The sequence below is a fragment of the Lactuca virosa genome, chromosome 7, assembly GCF_052849685.1.
Source record: "Lactuca virosa cultivar CGN04683 chromosome 7, Lactuca_virosa_CGN04683_v6, whole genome shotgun sequence".
NCBI lineage: Eukaryota > Viridiplantae > Streptophyta > Magnoliopsida > Asterales > Asteraceae > Lactuca > Lactuca virosa.
The window spans coordinates 78,503,168-78,524,388 of record NC_136432.1 but is presented as its reverse complement, the minus strand read 5'-3'; positions in this window follow the sequence as shown (position 1 = coordinate 78,524,388).

The window sequence follows — 21,221 nt, the reverse complement described above, 5'->3', positions numbered from 1 at the left end:
AGCTTATGTGTGTGTTCTTAAGCTTGAAAGTGCCATTTTGTGATGGTGAAGAAGAAGAGGAGGCCATGGTGGAAGCTAGAAGTTGGAGGGCAAGCTTAGATCCGAGTTCTATAGAGGTTGGAGCTTCACCTAGAGGTAAAAAGCTCAAAGCTTTCCTTGTCATCTTTGATTTGTGCTTTATGGACCCATTTTTTAGGGTTTTTGGTCCCAAGGTGGAGACTTTATGAGCAAAGGGTCTCCATAAGCTTAGATCTGCCCTATTCCAGTGTAATATGTGTTGTAGGTTCATAAAAATCCAATCTTTGACATTGAGATTAAGTCATGCATGAGATTAGGGCTTAACAGGAAAAGAGGATATATGTTTGAAGTGATTGGTGACCTTTACAGCCATGCAAGGGCTTAAAGGTTCCGACTTTATGACTTAAGGGGCAGTAGGGAGCTTAGATCTGAGTTATGAGCCTAGGTCTTAATCTATTCAGACCAAAAATGAAGAAAGTAGGAAACTGGGACTTATGCTGGGCGTAATCCCAGCATTACCTTTAGGTACTATGTTATCCTAGAAAATTGGTCATCATAACATCTAGGTAATATCTCTTCCAAGGCATATCCCAGAGTGATATTAGAAGAGTGGTTGGACACATCATGGAATGAACCGTATCTAGCAAGGTTTGATTGCACCTCTCAGCCACACCATTAAGTTGTGGTGTTCTAGGAGGTGTCAATTGTGAAACGATTCCACAATGCTTGAGGTAGTCTTTGAGCACGATACTAAGATATTCTCCCGCTCTGTCAGATCAAAGCATCTTTATCTTCTTGCACAATTGATTCTCGACCTAGTGCTTAGACTCTTTGAACCTTTCAAAAGTTTCCGATTTATGTTTGATTAAGTAAATATACCCATATATGTTGTAATAATTCGTAAATGTCACGTAGTATCGATTAGCAACCCTTGTAGCAGATCTGAAAGGCCCATATACATTTGCATAGATCAGATATAGTAGTCCTTCACCCTTTTCACATGTTCCAGAGAAATGTGATTTTGTCATTTTCTCAATAGACAAGATTCACATTCATCTTCTCACCTTAAGTGAAAAGATTCCAACACTCCATCCTTTTGGAGTTGGGCGATACATTTCTTGTTTATGTGCCCAAGACGACAATTCCATCAGCATGCATTGTCTATACCATTAGACGAATCAGTATTAAATATGTTATTACCTAATTTATCAACATATATGATAGTTTCACACATGCCACTATAAGGAAATGCTTTCAAAATAAAAACACCATTTCTGTAAACTAAAATAGAACCATTGTCATTATCAAATGAAAAACAAGATCATTGTCTAAACAATGCATGAAACAAAATAATATTTCAAGTCATATCTGAAGCATAACAGAAATTAACTAAACCTACGATAACACCACTATCAAGCACAAGTCCATAAATCCCAATTGTGGTAACAGGTGAAGTTCGCCTATTCCCCATGACAAGGTTCAAGCTTTTATGCTCACTTCCTCACTTTCTCTTAAACCCTACAACTAAGAACAAATATGAAAACCACATCCTGTATGAAGGACCTAAGAGTGAGAAAGTTGTGTGTTATTAATTTGGATAGTCTAAATACCTGAAGAAGGATTGTTCTTTCTTTCCTTCAACTCTTGAAGGTACTTCAGGCAACTTCTCTTCCAATACCCCTTTTCATTGCAATGAAACTAAATGGCCTCCTTTGGATCAACAACAACTAGAATATCAGGATGAGTTTTCCCCTTTGACCCACTATTGGACGCTCCAGCTTGGGCGTTCGCCTTTCTTTTCTTTCCTCTATCATGATTAATAGCCAGGAAATGAGCACTTTTCACAGAAGGGACATGAGTCTTCTTCATTCCTGATTCAATAATTTGCAAAAAGTTGTGGAGTTTGGTCAATGTCATCTCTATGTTGTGCAAATGATATGTCAAAATGAACTAATCATAACTAGCAGATAGGGAGTTAAGGACCATGTCAATGGCCAGCTCCTTTTCAAATGTGACATTGAGTTCTTCCAACCTCTCCACATATATTTTGCACATGAGCGCATACTGTGACAACCCGAAATTTCTATCTTGTAAAGCCAATCAATTCAATCAAAAGTCAGACTTGTTTCTGCTATCTTTTAGCATTGTTAAGGGTCTGTTTGAGTGTTCTAATCCTAGTACATTCAAGGATTGTGTGTTAGGATTTGATAAATAAAGTTCATTGTGTTGCATTAAATCCGGAAACTCCATCACAAGGAGTTTACGGCCACAAACTAGAGTTTACGGTCGTAAACTCATGGCAGCCGTGAACCTTTCCCTATATCTTATACTTCCTTCATTTTTCTTCACTTCTCACACCTTCAAGTCAAGAACACTCATATCTCTCTCAAGTATCATCAAGAACACTTCCATTTCTCGACAAAGTTGTAAGTGATTCTTCCATTCTTTCTTGGTATACTTCTTATTCAATTGAAACCCTATGATTTCATCCGTGAATTCATCTCTTTTGGGTTAGATCTACAAATCATCAAGAACACCAAGAACACACACTAGTTCATTGGACCATAATCACCCCTTCAAGCTTCCAAAACGTAAGTATCCTTTCCATATACTAGTTATCCATTAGAAGCTCTTGAATTACAACCAATAATCAACCATTTTGGCATGAACATCAAGATTTTACGGTCGTAAACTCTTCATATGGCCGTAAACCTTTCTTATTTCATGAGGTGGCCGAGAACCCTTCAATTCATGGCCGTAAACCCTATTTTGTTCATGTGTGACCGTAAACTCCTTGACCGTGAACACCCCTTAGCCGTAAACACACCCTTGTGTGGTCGTGAACACCCTTTATACAGTCATATGTGATTGTAACACTTCATTCCAAGTCTTTCCTAGTCCCTAAGGTTGTTCCCTAACATGATTAGTTGTTATATACACTAATTGTATACATATATGTGTCATTATATGCTTAATAGGACCCGTTTGTGCTCGACAATTCACTTGACACTTAGCATCCTATATCGATCTTACATTCGAATCACTCACTACAGGTGAGTGCATACCCCTAAACTTATATTTTAAATGATTTTAGATGCTTTTATGGGGGGGGGGGGATACAAGTAGAAAACATTATAGTTATAGTATCAATCACATGTGATTTATAACTATCAAACAAGAAGATTTCTTATACTTCAAAACTGTGTTATCAAACAAACTATTTCCAATCATTTTATAAATTGACATCAAGTCATCAATAACCATTCAAATGGTTAAAACTCTTTTATATAATAAAACTCTTTATCGTTTTACAAAACTCTTTTAAACTTATATATTGTCAAAATCATGTCTATATAGATATAGTTATATAAATAAGGTTGAAAGGGCTTAGGACTGATAACTCGCTTTATTTCATGTTCCTTGTTTGGTTGTGGACTTAGGATATCGGTTGTTTGTCCGAGTGTCGTTTAAATCTTAGTTATATATTATGTATATGTATGTAGATATAAAAGTACGTACAATCAGTTCAATACCTTTGGGTAGCAAAGGTGTACAAACATGATCAGTCATTCAAACAACAGTACTAGTAAACTATAATAGGTATAGTTTAGAGGATTACCACTTACTATTTCTAGAACAATGAAACTTACAAGAGTCAGTTCATACATGAGTCATTTCAAACATACAATAACAAGAACAGAAAGGAACAAACAATAACAAGAACAGAAAGGAACATACATCCTTTTACAAGAACAAGATAACATTAATGTGAGACTACTTCATGGCTTAGCAATATACTTGTTAGGTCTCGTTTTCTAACCAGAGTCTCCTGGAGGGAGAGCGGGCAATGTGTGTATAGATCTATACGGGACTGACAATCCCGCATCCCGACTGTTCGCTACAGTTTGGCCGGCAGGCCAAGGGGTGACAAATGTCACATCAGTTTCGACGCTAGCAAGTCTTCATGTTAAATACTCGTCAATCAGTATGGTTATAACCACATCACATTTTAACCTTAATTAAACAAATTCGTTTTAAGGTAGTTAGTGCTTCAGTAGTTACTTATTACAACATTACTGTACACTTTCATTTTCCCATTACATTCATATTGTGATCTTCTCACATAAAAGGTAATGTAAACTATTTTCTAGTAATAATATTCATATATTTGGGAAAACACTCACTTTTACAAAAGAACAAACATACAGAACAGTCGGGTCATGGTAGAAGACTACTCTCCATTTTAGTAGAAAATATAGGATTTTCTAGGAAGTATACAAACATTTACATCAAACACTTACAAACTTTACATTAAACACTTACAAACTTTACGCCAAACACTTACAAACATTTTCATCAAACTTGTACAAACATTTGAAACTAAAATACTTATGAACTCACCAGCTTAAATGCTGATCTACTCTTTCAAAATAACTTGTATTCTCAGGTCACCAGTAGACAGGTACACTGGACCAGGTTTTAAGAAGATGAAGCACATTCGAGACTCGTATTTTATTTTGATTCATATTTTGGTGTCTTTCAAACTATACACAAAACACACTTGTATTAAATTATATTATTAATGCAATGGATGATGTTGTTGCTTGTTTACTATTGTGCATTGTTATGATACTGTACATGACGTCCTCCGCCCCCGAACGTTTCCGCCGTTATGGTTTAGGGGTGTGAAAGATTGGTATCAGAGCTTTGTTTATAGTGAATTGAGTATATCAACCCATATAAGATATACAACTATAAACACATCGGGATTAAAATACTCTGACCAAGAGTTCATACTTTTTAAATAATAAAATATTTAACCAAAGTATACATACATGCATTCATGCTAAAATCAGTGTCATACTAGAACAAAACAAAAGTATTGCGGTTGTTCGACAACACAAGTAGGCTTGGGGTCATATAATCAGATCTGGGAGTGATATAGCTTGATCAACTATATCTTTCCGAGAAGTGATTAACATGTGCCTAGGAATGGTTGTGGTGTTGCAGCAAGTCTAAAAACTTACCAACACTACTACAATGAAAACTTTAGAACAGAACATAAACTAAAAATACTATAGGAGTATTTTGTGTTACTATAATTACTTATTTGAGAACTAAAAGGTCTTTATTAGTAGGTCAATAGTTGTTTAGTGGATACGCTAAGGTTATATGTGACTACGATGCCATAGACTTAGAATATGTGATCTTTGCTTAACTTCTTGTTCCTTGTTTGGTTGTGGACTTAGAGTTAGGGTCACTTATTCAAAGGTCTATTCTGTTTCGGTTACATATGACTGGTATGCACTACGCAAGTATTGAAGTAACTAGTAAGGATCATCCTGTAATTATCTTTAGTAGTACGTCTATTAACTATCTCTTTTATCCCTATTCTCGCGTAGATAACATGGCTGGATTCCATCTCCCCGGCGACCCGTACTTTCCTAACCAAGGAAATGGTGGCTGGCTCGATGCAGAGCCAGAAGAGAATCATGCAATTCCTTTGGATGATGACTTCGCAGAAAACTTCCTGGAGGATTCTGACTCCGAGCCAGAAGTCAATGATCTATCCCTAGTGACTCCAATCCCAAATCCTAGCCCTCGTCCGGCTTTTCAAGGTTCGACGCCTCTGTGGGCGGATAACTTGGGAAAATGGAGTCAAGAGCAAGGACAACCCTTACCCTACAACGGAGACCATAGTTTCTACAATCTTAGCGAGGGAGGCTCAGCATACAGAATCCTGCCTATCCTGGTTCGCAGGGTAGCTTGAAAAGACGAGCAGGGTAGGGCAGCCATCAACCGAGTCATGGAAGTTGATGCCGATGCGGTAGTCAATACAGTCCGCATTCGCCATCTACAAGCTGCTCATGGTAGAACTCTGGACCACAATGAGGTCCTGTAGAGAGTTACTGCAACCCAAGCTGAAGTCAGGGAACTTCGAGCACGCCAGGCAACGTTCGAAAGGCGTATGCTGGAAATGGAACGTCATCATGCAGAATCAAAGGCTCATCCAAGCGGTTCTCGTCGCAAGTAGAGTCTCCTCTACTTTGACTTTTGGATATAATTAGGTCTATGTATAGACCCTAGGGTTAATTTCCCGCTTATTTTAAGATCTTGAACTTTCAGTCTATTAGGTCTTTATGCTGTCAAAATTTTCTTTTTATGGTTTGATGTAAGACCTACTTCAAGGTCATTTTTCCTGAACTTGTTACATCATTAATGTCAATATTATTGACAGAAATCTAATCTTTAGGGAAATCTTTATCCAAAAAGCTTTCATTCTTCTACTGTTAGATCTCTATTTCAATCATACTCTCATCTGCTTTGTTGGACTATGGCGACTTAGTCCATGGACCACTCTCATTATACTCACAATTGATTCTTACTATCATCCTTATCTTTGTAAACATTTAGTTAAAAGATGCCTCCACGTTGATCAACAAGACACAATCCTCTGATAACTCCTACTCAACCACTACTACCTCCTCCACAATTCAATCTGGTAGCTATCCTAGCTGCAGTGGCTGCGGCTGTTAGGGCAGCCTTAGCTTAGCTCCATTCAGTGCTAGTGGTACTAGCGGAAATGGAACAACTGTTCATTCCACTCAAGGTGATGCTCCAGTGCGCTCTAGAGAGTGCTCGTATAAGGACTTCGCCAACTGCAAGCCCATGACCTTTAACGGGACTGGTGGCATCATTTCCCTCTCGCAATGGTTCGAGAAAACGAAGTCGATCTTCGAAATCTGGTCCTGACCGGAAGGGAGCAAAGTTAAATTTGTTGCCTGCACCTTCGCGGACAGAGCCCAGACGTGGTATGTAACAACGTAAATTTTCAAAACAATTTTTCATTTTTAAAACATAATTTCATTCATAAGATATCATAAGAATCCATTGTATCACATGTCATCATAATAAAACAAACCCCAAGATATCTAATACATAAATCCCATCAGTATGTACAGATCATGTCGGCGCCTTCCCGCGATCCTCACTGGTACCTGAAACACATCACACAAACACTGTAAGCATAAATGCTTAGTGAGTTCCCCAAAATACCACATACGTACATACGTCACTCAAGGCTATAGCTCTACAAGACCTTCCGCTCCATGTGTCTCAGGGGACTTCCGTCCCACCATCCTGGTAGACCTTCCGGTCCATATCATAATGACCTTCCGGTCCATATCATAATGACCTTCCGGTCCATAACATACTACTCATAACATAACATAGCACATACATATTAAATAACAGCATACATCACATACTCCTCATAGCACATAAGACCTTCCGGTCACACATATTACCACTCTAGGTAAAGTATAGTGAGAAGACTCACCTCGTACGATGTCGGATAACCTCTCGTGCTCGATAACCCGACCTAGCCTCCTCCTATCAACATAATAACATCTCTAATCAATACTTTCTCTTGTCCTCATTTCTAAGGAGTGGGTAGAAGACCATTCTACCCCTCCCAGATATCTCTCTAGAACCAGCTTGACCAAAACCCTAAGGTCAACTGAAGTCAACTCAAGTCAACGGTCAAACTTTGACCAGACTCGTCGAGTTCACTCGTGTGACTTGGCGAGTCCAGGCGTCTTCCGAATCCTCATAGATCTTAACTCGACTCGTCGAGTTAACCTTTCACTCGACGGGTTACCACTGGTCATGAATCGCGGGGCAACCCGACTCGACTCGTCGAGTCCTCTTATAGACTCGGCGAGTTCCTTCCATGGCAACACTCAAATGACCTTCTGAGGTCAGATCTGTTTCTCTAACCTATAGATCTGACCTTAGCATACTCAATAATCATGTAAAGGTCCGACCTTTACACTCATGCAACGTTCAATATGCTTCTTTTGGTGAAATAGCCTCTACAATGGCAACCTAGGCTCATATCTCTAATGGAATAGCATAAAGCAGGGAGGTTGGGGTTCTCTGGACCTCTCAAGGTCCAGATCCAGAGTTTAACACTCAAAGGGACATCATAAGCATCATATCCAAGCCAATAAAGAAAAGAGAAAACCCTAGATTCAAGGGTTCTACACCAAAACAGAAGAAGGGTTCGATTTAATACCTCAAAGATGGAGTTTCCTTGCTTGAAACCACAGAATAGCAACCCCCTTGACCTTCTTTTGCTTGAATCCCCTTCTTCTTTGCAAAAACCACACCAACAAGGATTAAAATAGCCCTTCTCCTCACAGCACACGCTCAAGCTCACTAGGGTTTCTCTCTCTGGACTGGTAGCCGCAAATGAGGGCCATAAGGTCCCTTAAATAGGGAACAGGCCCGAGGATTTAGGGTTTCCACCCACAGTGCGGACTCGTCGAGTCCACCCATCGACTCGTCGAGTCCGTTCATTAATCCAGTCAGCAAATCGCGATCCTACTCGACGAGTCTAGGCGTCAACTCGTCGAAGCCCTTCTAATAACTCAAAATAAACAATTTAAATATGGTACCTGGAAATCCGGATGTTACAATTCTTCCCCACTAGAATCAGACTTCTCCCTCGAAGTCTCGCTCTGCAAACAACTCCAGATGTTGCACCCGCATCTCCGCCTCCAGCTCCCAAGTCAAGTCGGACCCTCTCCGATGTTGCCACTGGACCTGAACCAGGGGCACCTCCTTGTTCCTCAGAACCTTGATCTTCCGATCCAAGATCGCAATTGTCCTCTCAACATAATTCAGGCTCGCATCCACCTGAATATCCTCTAGTGGCACTACTGCCGACTCGTCGGCTATACACTTCCTCAACTGAGACATGTGGATTCGTGGAAGGTATCATGTATCTGGCTCAACTCCGCAGGTAGCTCTAAACGATATGCTACCCTGCCTACCCTCGCGGTCACTCTGAAAGGACCAATGTACCGGGGCCCCAGCTTGCCCCTCTTCCTAAATCGGATCACTCCTCTCCAAGGAGATGCCTCCAGGAGTACGAAGTCTCCAACGTGGAACTCAAGCTCGGATCGTCGCCTATCCGCATAACTCTTCTGGCGACTCTGGGCTGTCAGCAATCTCTGCCTGACCTGTTGTATCTGCTCAGTCGTCTGAAGCACTATCTCAGTGCTACCCATCACTCGCTGCCCTACCTCTCCCCAGCAGATAGGAGTCTGACACCTCCTCCCATACAACAACTCGAAGGGAGGCATACCAATACTCGAATGGTGGTTGTTGTTATAGGAAAACTCAGCCAATGGTAAGTACGTGTCCCAACTTCCTCCGAAGTCCAACACACATGCTCGGAGCACGTCCTCGAGCGTCTGAATCGTCCGCTCACTCTGTCTGTCCGTCTGTGGCTGGTAAGCGGTGCTGAAATGCAACCTCGTACCCAACTCCTCATGGAATTTCTTCCAAAATCTGGAAGTGAAACGTACATCTCGATCTGACACAATCGAGATCGGTACTGCATGCAGCGACACCACCTCTCTTACATACATCTCTGCCAGTCTCTCTGCGGAAGAGCTCTCGCTGATAGCAAGGAAGTGAGCGCTCTTCATCATCCGCTCAACAATCACCCAAATTGCATCGACACCCCTCACGGTCCTTGGCAATTTGGTGATAAAATCCATGGAAATCTGTTCCCACTTCCACTGGGGAACCTCAAGTGGCTGCAACTTGCCATGCGGACGCTGGTGCTCGGCCTTAACCTTGCGACAGGTCAAGCACCTCTCAACAAACCATGCAACATCCCTCTTCATACGTGGCCACCAATAATCTCTCTTCAGGTCCAAATACATCTTAGTGGCCCCGGGATGGATCGAAAACCTCGATCTGTGCGCCTCCTCCATCAGTATGGCACGTGCCCCGCCCGCAAACGGCACCCAAATCCGACCCTGAAAGGTCAAAAGCCCTCGACTATCGGTAACGAACTCAGATACCTGACCAATCACCCGCTTTCTCTTGCGATTCTCCAGTCTCACAGCCTCTGCCTGGGCCTCTCGTATGGTATCCAACACCGGAATCATCACCGTCATCCTCATACAAATGTCTCGCATCGGGGCACTCTTCGCCCTACGACTCAGGGCATCGGCTACAACGTTAGCCTTGCCTAGGTGGTACAGGATCTCACAGTCATAATCCTTTACCACATCCAACCATCTCCTCTGGCGCATGTTCAGCTTGGGCTGATCCATCAAGTACTTCAAACTCTTGTGGTCCGTGTATATGATACACCGAACCCCATACAAATAATGACGCCATATCTTGAGGGCGAACACCACGGCCCCCAACTCCAAATCATGGGTGGGATATCTCACCTCGTGAGGCTTCAGCTGCCTCGATGCGTACACTATCACGTGCCCTCTCTGCATAAGCACCGCACCCAACCCCGATATCGATGTGTCACAATACACCATGAAATCCTCCATTCCCTCTGGAAGGGCTAACACCGGGGCTTCGCACAGCTTCTGGCGAAGAGTCTCAAACGAGGTCTGCTGCTCTGGACCCCACGTAAAAGCAACGCCCTTCCGGGTCAACCTGGTGAGTGGCACGACAATCTTGGAGAAATCCTTGATAAATCTCCGATAGTAGCCGGCCAACCCCAGAAAACTCCTGATCTCGGTAGGGGATCTCGGCACCTCCCAACTCATCACCGCCTCAATCTTGGCTGGATCGACCAATATCCCATTCTGATTAACGAGATGCCCCAAGAACTGGACCTCTCGTAACCAGAAATCACACTTGGAGAATTTGGCGTAAAGCCTCTCCGATCTCAAAACCCCAAGGATCTCCCTCAAATGCTCCTCATGCTGCTCTCGGGATCTCGAATACACCAGAATATCGTCGATGAACACGATCACCGATCGATCCAACATCGGCCTGCACACCCTATTCATGAGATCCATGAATGCTGTCGGTGCATTGGTGAGCCCAAAAGGCATCACCACGAACTCATAATGCCCATAACGAGTCCTGAACGCCGTCTTCTGGATATCCTCATCCCGCACTCTCATCTGATGATATCCAGACCTCAAATATATCTTGGAGAACCAAGACGCTCCCTGTAACTGATCGAATAGATCATCGATCCTTGGTAAGGGGTAATGGTTCTTGACTGTCAACTTGTTCAACTCCCGGTAATCAATGCACATCCGGTGTGAACCATCCTTTTTCTTGACAAAAAGGATCAGCGCTCCCCACGGCGAGCCACTCGGTCAAATAAACCCCTTCCCCAGCAGCTCTAGAAGCTGCGAGGATAACTCTTGCATCTCTGGCGGCGCAAGGCGATAAGGCGCCTTGGCGATAGGCGCTGCCCCCGGAACCAAATCGATACGGAACTCCACCTGCCTCTCGGGAGGCACACCCAACAACTCCCCTGGAAAAATATCCGGGAACTCACGCACTATCGGAACATCATCAACCGAACTCGGCCTCTCAGCGGCCACTCTGTCTCGCTCTGGCAGCCGAACAAAATGCTGACCCACATCGGGTACCCTCGCCATATACAGTCGGCACTCCCCCACTAGGGTCTCGTATCGTCACCATCTGCCGCTCGCAGTTTATAACCGCCCCAAATCGGCTCAACCAATCCATGCCCACTATAACACAAACGTCCCCCATCGCAATCGGGACCAGATCTATCAGGAACTCAACACCGAAGATCTCGAGTACACATCCTCGAATCACGTTAGTAGCATACACCGCTCGCTCGTCAGCTATGGAAACTCGTAGAGGTCGACTCAACGCCTCTCGTCGAATACTGATGTGTTAACTAAACGCTAACGACACAAATGATCGACTCGCACCCGAGTCAAATAACACCAAAGCAGGTACAGAACCCACAAGAAAAGTACCAGCCACGACATCGGGCGTTGCACGGACCTCCTCCGCTGTCAACTGGAAGGCTATCCCACGAGCCTTCGGTGCCTCGGCCTTCACTGGCCGACCCTCAGTAGCTCGTGCAGTAGCAGGGGCAGATCCCTGGACTGATCCCTGTAACAGCTGTGGGCACTCGGCCCTCCGGTGACCCGTCTGGTTGCAGTGAAAGCAAACCATAAATCCCTTGGGGCAGTCCTTGGCTATATGCCCCTCCTTGCCACATTTTTAGCAAGCACCCGCTCGACACACTCCATCATGTCCCTTGCCGCACTTCCCACAAGTGCGGCCCTTCTTGCCTCCAGATCTCGTATCAGCGGGCTTAGCCCGCTTGGCTGCCGGCTGTACCTGTACCGGTCGCCTGTCACTCCTCTGAGACTCGGCCTCCTCCCTGTCTTGAGTCTCTAGCTCAATCTTCCTCTTCCGGGTATTTGCCTGAAGCTCGGCAAACGTCCGGTACGTCGAGTTCGCCACGACTCACGAATATCTCTCCTCAGTATGCTCAGATACCGGCTCATGCGTGCCTGCTCGGTAGACACATGCTCAGGGCAAAACATCGCCCTCTGATGAAACTTCCTGGTGATCACAGTAACAGAATCAGTACCCTACTTGAGGGACAAGAACTCCTGGGCCAGCCGTTCCCTTTCCACCGGGAGAACGTACTCATCACGAAACATGGTGGTGAACCTCTCCCAGGTCACCGCAGTAAGCTCAGCAGGGGTGAAATCCGCCGACACAAACTTCCACCAGTCCTTCGCCCCCAAGCGAAGCTAGTTCAGCGCGAACCGTACTCTCAGATTCTCCGGACACGAGCAGGTGTAGAAGTATCCCTCAATGTCAGAAATCCATCTCATTGCAGCAATCGGATCCCGCGTCCCATCAAACGCTGGTGGCTTCGTGTTGCTGAACTCCCGGAACAGCAACGAGTCACCCCCCCTGAGGTCTAGCAGCAACAACAGCTGCAGTAGCTGCAGCGGCTGCAGCCTCAGTAACCGCTGCGTATCTCTCGTCAAACGTCTCAATCAGGGTGGTCTTGATAGACCCAAACATCTCTGGTATCTCTGCGCGGGTAGCCACAGCCACCTCATCGTGGATCATCTGACGAAGCTCCTCGCCACTCACGCCGCTGGTCTCTGCTCTGTGGCGTATCCCAACCATGATGTCTCTGAAATACAACATAAAAATATCAGAGACTCGCTCGAGTATGCACACACTCGATAACCCATCCGTACTTGTTCCTTAGTACCCTAAGGATTCTTACTTGGACTGCGCACTGATCCGGTGTTTTCAGTAGTACGGGCCCTATACTATCTTCCACACTGCATCAGTATTCACCCCAAGTCCTCCTCCTAGGATCCCAGATCACAAGTACTCTACTTCTCGCTAAGGACAGGCTACCCTTCGGTAGGCCCCTCATAAGCTCCTCACTGCTACCTACTCACTCTCAAGCATCTCATAGCAGTAGTAATCTCCTAGGCTAAGGCATCACAAATTAGGCCACCCTAGTCCTAACATGAATACCTAGCCTACTCTAGCATACATAACATATCATATCATATCTTATAACACATAACGTAAGGGTATTTTGGGAAATCACCGTTCGGCGCTGACTGATCGTACACACTGCTTCTTATCGCTTTTCTCAAATTCTTTTACTTTTTAGAAAATTTGCTTCTTTTATGAAAAACTTTCTCAAATCCTCAGTTTGAGTTCAGATACGCCCGGAGGTGCATCCGAATCCCTCAAACCAAGGCTCTGATACCAACTTGTAACAACGTAAATTTTCAAAACAATTTTTCATTTTTAAAACATAAATTCATTCATAAGATATCATAAGAATCCATTGTATCACATGTCATCATAATAAAACAAATCCCAAGATCTCTAATACATAAATCCCATCAGTGTGTACAGATCATGCCGGCGCCCTCCCGCGATCCTCACTGGTACCTGAAACACATCACACAAACACTGTAAGCATAAATGCTTAGTAAGTTGCCCAAAATACCACATACGCACATACGCCACTCAAGGCTATAGCTCTACAAGACCTTCCGGTCCATGTGTCTCAGGGGACTCCCGTCCCACCATCCTGGTAGACCTTCCGGTCCTACCCGTAGCGACCTTCCGGTCCATATCATAATGACCTTCCGGTCCATATCATAATGACCTTCCGGTCCATAACATACTACTCATAACATAACATAGCACATGCATATTAAATAACAGCATACATCACATACTCCTCATAGCACATAAGACCTTCCGGTCACACACATTACCACTCTAGGTAAAGTATAGTGAGAAGACTCACCTCGTACGATGTCGGATAACCTCTCGTGCTCGATAACCCGACCTAGCCTCCTCCTATCAACATAATAACATCTCTAATCAATACTTTCTCTTGTCCTCATTTCTAAGGAGTGGGTAGAAGACCATTCTACCCCTCCCAGATATCTCTCTAGAACCAGCTTGACCAAAACCCTAAGGCCAACTGAAGTCAACTCAAGTCAACGGTCAAACTTTAACCAGACTCGTCGAGTGCACTCGTGTGACTCGGCGAGTCCAGGCATCTTCCGAATCCTCATAGATCTTAACTCGACTCGTCGAGTTAACCTTTCACTTGACGGGTTACCACTGGTCATGAATTGCGGGGCAACCCGACTCGAATCGTCGAGTCCTCTTATGGACTCGACGAGTTCCTTCCATGGCAACACTCAAATGACCTTCTAAGGTCAGATCTGTTTCTCTAACCTATAGATCTGACCTTACCATACTCAATAATCACGTAAAGGTCCGACCTTTACACTCATGCAACGTTCAATATGCTTCTTTTGGTGAAATAGCCTCTAAAATGGCAACCTAGGCTCATATCTCTAATGGAATAGCATAAAGCAGGGAGGTTGGGGCTCTCTGGACCTCTCAAGGTCCAGATCCAGAGTTTAACACTCAAAGGGACATCATAAGTATCATATCCAAGCCAATAAAGAATAGAGAAAACCCTATATTCAAGGGTTCTACACCAAAACAGAAGAAGGGTTCGATTTAATACCTCAAAGATGGAGTTTCCTTGCTTGAAACCACAGAATAGCAACCCCCTTGACCTTCTTTTGCTTGAATCCCCTTCTTCATTGCAAAAACCACACCAACAAGGATTAAAATAGCCCTTCTCCTCACACCACACGCTCAAGCTTACAAGGGTTTCTCTCTCTGGACTGGTAGCCGCAAATGAGGGCCATAAGGTTCCTTAAATAGGGCACATGCCCGAGGATTTAGGGTTTCCACCCACAGCACGGACTCGTCGAGTCCACCCATCGACTCGTCGAGTCCGTTCATTAATCCAGTCAGCAAATCGCGATCCTACTCGACGAGTCTAGGCGTCAACTCGTCGAGTCCCATCTCATAACTCAAAATAAACAATTTAAATATGGTACCTGGAAATTCGGATGGTACATGGTGGAATAGCCATGTCAAGTCACTAACTCTGATAGTGGCTAATGTTATGGGCTGGGAAGCTCTGAAGGAGCTCATGATAGAGGAGTACTGCCCGAGGGGCGAGGTTCAGAAACTTGAACAGGAACTTTGGAGCCTAACCATGAAGGGCTCCGACATAGTTGCCTACACTACCAGATTCAGCGATCTGGTGTCGCTATGTCCGGGAATGGTCCCTACTGAGGGAAAGAAAGTCGAGAGGTACATTTGGGGGTTGGTGCCTCCGTTCCAGGGGAATGTCTTAGCTTCAATCCCCACTACCTTCGACAGTGCCAAACGACTAGAACAGCGGCTCATTGATCACGGAGTCCGCACCCCGACAACAACAACAACGCTTGCCATCCCAAAACCCTCCAAAGCCGCTGACAACAAGCGAAAGTTTTGGGACAACAAGAAGAAGAACAACACGGCGTAGAACTCTGCCAAAAAGCAGCAGGTTGTAACTGTCCATGCTGCGATAACACATACTGCTATTGCGCCGATGAAGCAGTATGCTGGAAGCTTGCCCAAGTGCAACAAGTGCAGCTTCCACCATAATGGACCCTGCTGTGACATCCCCATTTTTCACGGCCAGAAAAGACCGATTTTGTTATGCTTTATAAAAATCAGAGTGCCTCTTTTAATGTTACGGAATTTGTTCCCAGAAAAACATGATAAATACGTTATCAAAGCATTTCCGAAGAAATGTATTTTTATCCATTTTAAAACATTTGGGATGTCATCGTCAATACAGAAACATAAGCATAAACAAAACTTACATTCATTTACACTAGTGATCTACATCTCTTTTAAATCCCTCAGTGTAAAGTAGCTTCATATCGACACCTGTGATACAAATAAGCTTGAGTGGGTCAGGTTGGGAAACCTGGTGAGTACATAGGGTTTTCAACCCACAATAATTTAATTATTATGTTTAAACATCAAACAATCAACCCAATTACCCATCCTCATTATCTTCCTTACTCTTAAGGATCTACCCTAAGAATCTTCTATCCTGCATTCGTTCATTTCGAAGCCCATTGCTTCTAGGGTTTATATGATAGGCACTAAGTCCATAGCTGCCAATGCTTGTTCGTAAAGCACTAATTCCATAGCTGCTAAAGTTCATTCATCGGGTACTAAATCCATAGCTACCAGTGTTCAGCTAATAGGTACTAAATCCATAGCTACCGCTCGATCTAAAATTCGAGTTTCGGGCTGTGCACAGCTAGGCCAAATCTTAGAAAAATCATAACTTCCTCATACGAAGTCAGATTTGGGCGTTCTTTTTATGCACGCTCTCGAATTAACATATACTACAACTTTTGTTTAGATCACTAAGGCTAAAAAGTCTTCTATCGTAAATTCACTATTTACGTCTCCCGGTGCCGTGACGGTTTTGTCGTAAAACTTCGACGGGCCGTAACTTTTTCGTTATAATTCGGATTTCGGTGTTCTTTATATGTACGGAACCCTTGTAACATATACTATGACTTGGTTAAGATTATTCATTCTAAATAATATTCTATTAAAAAGTCATTTTTGACGCTTATCGTCTCTAAATTGACTAGCCCGAATCTACGGGCGTTACAATTATCTCCCCCTTAGGATGATTACGTCTCGGAATCATCAACGAAACAAGGTTGTATAATGACTCCCTATGTTATCTCTTCATCCTAGGTAGTACTCGTAACTTCTATGTTTCTTCGAATGCGTATTTAACACCTGATCTTCTTGACTGCAAGCGGTGCATGATCTTACACCCGTTCTCTATGTCTTTTTAGACTTTCAATCATGACCTTCATGTCACAACCTCGATCTTTATCAGAGAGTCCTTCTTCTTCTTAAAAAACTTAAGTTAAGTTTATTTGATTTCCACGATAGACTGATGGGTCGTGTTGTAATGACCTCTCATCGTATGATGCAACGCTTAGACTCAGGTCTCTTAGAGTCAAATTCCAGAACAAACTATACCTTCCTTCATGTTCTAATCAAATCTTAAAAGGTAGCATTTCTAGCTACAAGCAACTATCGCGATACCTCTACTGATCGCTTTGATTATCTTTTATTTCAATCTTCAGCTTAATTCAGATGCTACATCCAACTTGGATCTCTGAACCACGTAGAATACATATCTTAGTCGGACTCGATATGATATGACCACTCGGGTCGGAATAATAGTCATCTTCATAGTCATTACCGAAATGATGGTAACGACTTACTTGAACAGAATGGAATCAATTACTAGCTTCTTGGTAACCTTGTGACTTTCCCTGATCCAAGTGCGAGTCATGTGCTTCCGGTAGTATAGGCCTCTACTACCATTCACACCTACTCATACTGGTCCCAAGTATTGTCTTGCAGTTTTTCCAAGTTATTATCACAAAAACAATTTTAACACATACAAATGTGTCCAAATAATCATATAATTTTTCCCTAGACTCTACTAGGACTTCCTCCATGCATATCTTCAATCTTCAATTCTGCTTCAACTCAGTTGGTGGTGGAAATGCCATACGATGGGACAACTTCGGGAATTACACCAATCGTTCCATCATCCCGCTAATCGAAGGTGTACTTCGGACGTACCGTACTCCTCTAAACGTACTGCCTGACATATTCTAAAGGCAAGATACCACTCTTACGATATCTTCCGATAGGTGTCATTCACTATCATAAGACTTTTCATTTCCTTTATTTACTCAATTCTCTATGAGTCTTCACCATGACGTTATTTTCACGGAAGCATGCATTCAGTGCATCGAGACGAGAATATAGATAGAGAAGATTTAGACGTGTAATCCTCCTTATTACTCTGAAAGTTACATGCCAGTTCTAATACCGTAATCAAACGTTTAGAAATCTGAACACATAAAATTTCCAGATCCGGTCGGCAACAGACCATAGATCCGATCAAACGATAACATCATAAAACATCACAATCATTTAGCACATAACGCAATTTAGGCATCTTCCCTATATGAGCTAGTGCTCATGTCTATTTAGGTGTACTTTCCTAAAATTTATTAGACACACTCCTCACCATCATTTCTTGCATTCTAAGTTTAAGTCTAGAAATAAATCCATATTCCTAGTTCGCTTAAACTAATGCTCTGATACCAACTGTGACATCCCCATTTTTCACGGCCAGAAAAGACCGATTTTGTTTATGCTTTATAAAAATCAGAGTACCTCTTTTAATACAAATGTTGCGGAATTTGTTCCCAGAAAAACATGATAAATACGTTATCAAAGCATTTTCGAAGAAATGTATTTTTATCCATTTTAAAACATTTGGGATGTCATCGTCAATACAGAAACATAAGCATAAACAGAACTTACATTCATTTACACTAGTGATCTACATCTCTTTTAAATCCCTCAGTGTAAAGTAGCTTCATATCGACCCCTGTGATACAAATAAGCTTGAGTGGGTCAGGTTGGGAAACCTGGTGAGTACATAAGGTTTTCAACCCACAATAATTTAATTATTATGTTTAAACATCAAACAATCAACCCAATTACCCATCCCCATTATCTTCCTTACTCTTAAGGATCTACCCTAAGAATCATCTATCCTGCATTCGTTCATTTCGAAGCCCATTGCTTCCAGGGTTTATATGATAGGCACTAAGTCCATAGCTGCCAATGCTTGTTCATAAAGCACTAATTCCATAGCTGCTAAAGTTCATTCACCGGGTACTAAATCCATAGCTACCAGTGTTCAGCTAATAGGTACTAAATCCATAGCTACCAACGTTTATTTAATAGGTAGTAAGTCCATAGCTACCAATGTTTATTCTATAGGCACTAAGTCCATAGCTGCCGATGTTATTTGGTTAGGCACTAAGTCTATAGCTGCCAATGTTCACTCATATCATCTTTCATCTCTCATCACTCATCTACCCATGTTTTACCCAACATATTCATAGATATAAAATACATATACATTTTAAATTATTTAAAACATGTATAAAATCGTTCATCCAGCATAGAAATCAAGTATTCAAATATATGCACACATACCACGTAATTTATAAAAAATACTTCATATCTATGTGTAAGATGAAAGTAACTATGCATTCACCTGCAATGGTGGTGACTCGGTACTCGGACAACACTTCGTTTACTTTAAAACGAATTTCCATTGAGAAAACCTAGTATCATTTCCACTAGAGTTTAGTCTAATGTTCAACGAGACTAATTAATAGTCTAACTATTATTACTATTATATAAGCGTTAAACAATGCTCTTCACCCACTATGTACAGACAGGGGCCAGACATGAAACACCCGAGGGTAGGATCATTTTGGCATATAGCACTTCTGAAATCCAACAACCCAGGCGGCCCTTCAAACCGGATTCCCCATACCGCGAGTGGTTAAAAAGATATTATAACGACACTTATATAACCTGTAATAATAGCTCAAATAATTATTATAAGGTCGTAATAACGTTACTATATTTAAATAAAAGCTATATTAAAAATTAGGTAGGCGTATCTTACCTACGAGGGGGTTTGTCTAGAAGCCGCGCTTGTTGGATTAGGTGTCTAAGCCCATAACTATAATTGGTATGTACTTGAATTGATGGCAGCACAGTCCTTTTGGGTTGCCCTCAACCTAGCAACTGGACAATGAAATTATGAAAGGAGACATATTAATTTATAAGATTAATAAATTAATATATAAATGATTTATTAATATGTTAGTGGATTAATATATTAATTAGAAATCATTATGTTTAATTAATAGTTAGCCAGAAATTAATCAGAATTAATTTTGGGGTTAAAAGAATTAATTATAAAGTGCAGGGACTAGTTTGCAATTAACTAATAGTTGACTGGAAGGATCCAGAACCTCCTTGGAAGGAGGTGGACGAAATCCATAGGGGAAACCCTAGAGATTTCGTCCAAGGGGTTCTAGATAAGGCCCTTGGGCTTTGCTTAGGCCTTAAGCAAGGAGCATTAGGGTTTTCCCAAAACCCTATATCCCTCAGCTATTTAAGGAGCCTCCTGGCTCACATTTTCGGCTACTCTATTCTTTGGAAGATATCTAGGCCGAAATTGCATACTCTCTCCATCCTCTCTCCTTCTAGTTTCTTTCTTGTTAGCTCTTGGGTGTGATTCCATTAGAGGCATTACACTTGTGGTGCTAAGCTTCCAAGAAGATCAAGATCAAGATCAAGGGAATTATCAATTGTTTGCTATAACAATTGAAAGGTATGTAACTCCTAAACCCTAGTTTACTATTTTCAAAAATAGCCTCCTTCTCTAGGGTTCTTGTTTTGCAATTCAAAGTTGTATGTTCAATAGTTAAAACATAGATCCAAAGTAGGTTGCATGTGAACTTAGGAATTGTTTTCTGGTTTATTTGATTTACCTAAAACCCATAAGTGGTATCAGAGCCATTGTTTGTTTTAAATTGAATTGCTATAATTGTTGAATTGCAAATTAGGGTTTATAGCCATTAAACCCTAAAGGCCAAATTTTCGATTTTAGGGTTTTGGTTCAAAGGGTTTTCGAAAACCCTAGCCTCCAAAGAACCCTAATCAAAATTAGGGTTAGGGTTTTGAAAACCCTAGCCTCCTCCCTTGTAAATTTCGAAATATGCTAGAAGTTTTAGGGTTTCTTGTTTTGGATAATTGTTACTTGATTAGATTAATTGGATAATTATCCTTACCCTAATTTTCGAAATTTAGAGGGATAAGGATTAGGATTAAATTAATTGATTAATTTAATTAGATAATCCTTACAAGATTTAATAAATTGATTAAAATTTAATTAATAGATAAATATTAAATCTAGTAATTTGGTTTAGTTTAAATTTAAATTAATAGTTTAATTTTCGAAATTTATATAAACCTTAAAGTTTTAAAAAGTTTAAAACATACCTTATATATGTATTATGATTAAATGT